General features: G+C 39.8%; 1 pseudogene across 1 annotated transcript; it reads right to left on the reverse strand.

The window, feature by feature from the left end:
* Nucleotides 1–693: 693 nt before the first annotated feature.
* On the reverse strand, nucleotides 694–1,039 carry LOC308557811 (V-type proton ATPase subunit G 1 pseudogene; annotated as a pseudogene). The gene has a single exon. The product of its transcript is annotated as a V-type proton ATPase subunit G 1 pseudogene (transcript).
* Nucleotides 1,040–3,497: the final 2,458 nt, after the last annotated feature.

A 3,497-nucleotide genomic window follows, 5' to 3' on the forward strand; every position in this document is an offset into this window, starting at 1 on the left:
CCTTCTGAAACTACAGTAAAGGGGCTAAATAAAATCATTTTATCTTTTCAGGAATCATTAGGTCTGTGGGAAAGGAGAGGTGGAAGAACCAGTTCTTCAGAGAATTACTAGATCACAGAATGAATGAGTAGAATTAGGCCAGAGATAGAAGTGAGAAAGCAGCTGTGTTTAGGTTTGGGGAGGAGGGCAAGAGGTGGTAATAATATCAAGGGGTTGCTATTAATTGAATCATAGCTACCACATGCCAGAAAACATGCTGGGCTCTTTCAGAATGTTTCTTAATCACTGTAGCAACTCTGAAAGGAAGGCATTGTTGTCCCAGTGTCCAGAGGAGGGCACTGAGGCTACAGGTTAAGAAACTTGTCCTGGTTGTGCAGCCAGTTAGTAGCAGGATCAGGAGAGGGACTCAAGCGTGTGGGGTTCTGGAGTCAGGATGTTTTCTACATCCCTGCTTCTCCATGCTACAAATTTCACAGAGGGGGAAGGAGAGGGTGACTTGGGAGTTTACAAGGTGCCAGTGAAGGTCCAAGAACAATTAGGAGATTCAGGTCTGAGCCGCATACCTATATTTCACAGGAGAATTTTTGGGTCCTGCCCCCTAGAATTTCTAGGGAAAGGAGAGTAGGATTAGGGTGGGAGGTCATTCTGACTTGGGGATTTCTTCTGAGGAGGAGTCAGGCCCTAGGGTTTGTCCTAGGCAGTAATCAGGTAGTTGGGGTGGACCTGGGCCTGACATTGCCAAGAAGCTGGGCCAGGAGGTGTTCGAGGTTGTTCTGCTGGGAACTCTGCATGCCCTGCACCTGGAGCTTTGTAGCCTGCTCCACTTCTGCAGACAGGTTTCCCTGGGAGCCCATGGATGCCTGCTGTTTGCTCTGGAATTCCAGCTCTAGCTCTAGGTGGTATAGTTTCACTCCCATCTGTGCTTCTTATTTGCCAGCTTCAGATGTCAGGCCTTCCTTTTTCTGGCATCTGCCACCTTCTCAGCCACTGGTTTCTCCACTTGCAGGAGATGCTGGATACACTGGGATTGACTGGCCATTTCTGTTGTTATCTGATATTATGATTTATAATACATTTTGTACTAATTTCTGGCACAGAGCTTGTTAAAAATCTTGGAATTTCCTAAGTGATGAGATCAGAACTATAGAGGTTTCTTTTGTAATGCTAATGAACCTTCAGAAAGTACCTAATGTAGGAGGCTGGTTGCCAGTGGAAACAATTTTGTGATTAAAAGGTTGGAACTTCTACCCTCAAACTCCAGGGAGGGGAGAGGGACTGGAGGTTGAATCAATCACCAATGCTCAATTTGAGCAATCATGCCTGTGAAATGAAGCCTCCCTAAAACCCCAGAAGAACCAAGTTCAGAGAGCTTCCAGGCTGGTGAACGGGGAGGGGCTGGGACAGTGGCACACCTGGGAAAGGCACGGAAGCTCCTCACCTTTTCTTCATGCCTCCTCCTAGGCATTTCTTCTCTCTTATAATCTAGAAGTTAAATATTCTTCTGAGTGCTGTGAAACTCTCCAGAAAATTAATCAAACTGGGGGAGGGACCCCAGGACTCTCTCATTTATAGCCATTAGGTCAGAAACAGAGGGAACAACTTGGGCTTACACTGGCATCTCAAGTGGGAGTGGGGGGCAATCTTACAGAACTGAACCCTGACCCTGAGGAATTTGATGCTAACTCCAGGGAAATAGTGTCTGAACTGAGTTATGTTATAGGGCGCTCAGCTTGTGGTTTGAGAACTAATTGTCCATCTTGGGAATTCTGCCGTCCCTTCCCAAGAAACTCAAAAAGACCTCCATATTCACAGGGCTTTGTGGAGGGCGTACGGAAAGATCGGACTTCAGTAATAGAGAATAGTAATTGGCATTGACAACAACTGAATGTGAGTTAAAAATGAAGAATCTCAGCCCCACCCCAGATTTACTGAAGCAGACTACTCACTTAACAAGTTATGCAAGTGATTGTTATAAACGTTAACATTGGACAGACACAGGATTATGTAACAGTAAAATACCAGGCCTCATCTTGTTCAAGGCTCTGCTTTGTTTCCATGGCCTTTAGGTTAATAGCTTCTGCTTGGTCTTGCATATAGACACGCTGATCATTAGAGGAATTCCTCTTGTGGCTTGAGTTTTACAAAAACAGCCTTTTATCAAAAAGTGCCTCTCCCAAGGAGATAAGGGAAGTATGTACAAAATTAATGATTATTTTTCAAAGATTTGCAGGAACCCCCTGACCAGACTAGCATCAATTAGAGTCAACAGGCTAAGAACAAAGAAGTTTCACAATCATCCTTGAACCCCTGCTAGTGCTCAATGTGTTCTGTTATCAATCACCTCTTGCCCCTCCCATTTCACCCTTTGCTTGATATAAACGAAACCCGAATTCTGTAATTTCTTAAGATCATTCTTTAGGACACTAGTTAGTCATCTTTTTAGCTTGCTGGCTTTCTGAATAAAGCTTATTTTTTTGGTCCCAGAACTTTGTGATTCTGCTTATTGGTACCAACTTGAACATGGTTACATGAATGCATTAAGCAGTGATAACAAATAACAGAACCTTGGCTTAGAGCTTGTGGAAAATTGAACCTTTTGATGGCCACAAAGTAGTATTTCCTCAGTTAAACGCCCTTGTTTAATCTTGAAGACATGGGTCATTTTTATATTCAGTATCTAGCTGTCTGGCAAAATTCCTCTATTATAGAAAATGCTTAGTAACTACTTGCTCTGTGAAGGAATACATTTTTATACTTTTAATCATTCAGGTTTACTGCTGCATGAAACACACTATAATTGTAATGGCATATTACAAATCACTTTAAATTATTTAATAAGAAATACTGCATTGAAAAAGAACACTAGTATTTGGGAATTTTTAATCCCATACACTCCATTAGATAAAGATAACTTTTGCTGATACTTTCATAGACTAAGATAAAAATAAAGACATATTACTTCAGGATCTATGGTGTAGTTAGCATTTATAAGATATAAGACACATTTCTCATTCATAATAGACTTATTATTACTAAAAACTGTGCTCCTTATCAATGCTTATAACATAGCCCACTACTATTTTCTAAGCGTTAAGATACATAATTCAATCTTTAAAGACCTATATTTATGTTATTTTAATTTTGATTGCCTTAAGGATTAGATTATATGGAACAATACACACCACAAATTTGAACTTGTAATTTTGCATCTCTCATTTTAGTTATTTTGCAAGCAGAATAGTTATTTCTTGATATAAAACAATATTACCTAATCCTTGCAAGGCAAGTAGCATATCATATACAAAATAGAAAGAATTCCAAGCACATGATGCATTGCTCAAGTATTTATTGAATGAGTAAATAAATACACTTGCTATAAATTATTAAATGTTTAAACTATGAAAATAAATTAATGCATTAGGAGAAAAAGAATTAATTTTTACATATGGGTTTATAAGGTTTTATGTAGATAATTTTGTGTGATGGTATATTTCATA

This window comes from Miniopterus schreibersii, assembly GCF_964146895.1.
Source record: "Miniopterus schreibersii genome assembly, chromosome: 5".
Lineage (NCBI taxonomy): Eukaryota > Metazoa > Chordata > Mammalia > Chiroptera > Miniopteridae > Miniopterus > Miniopterus schreibersii.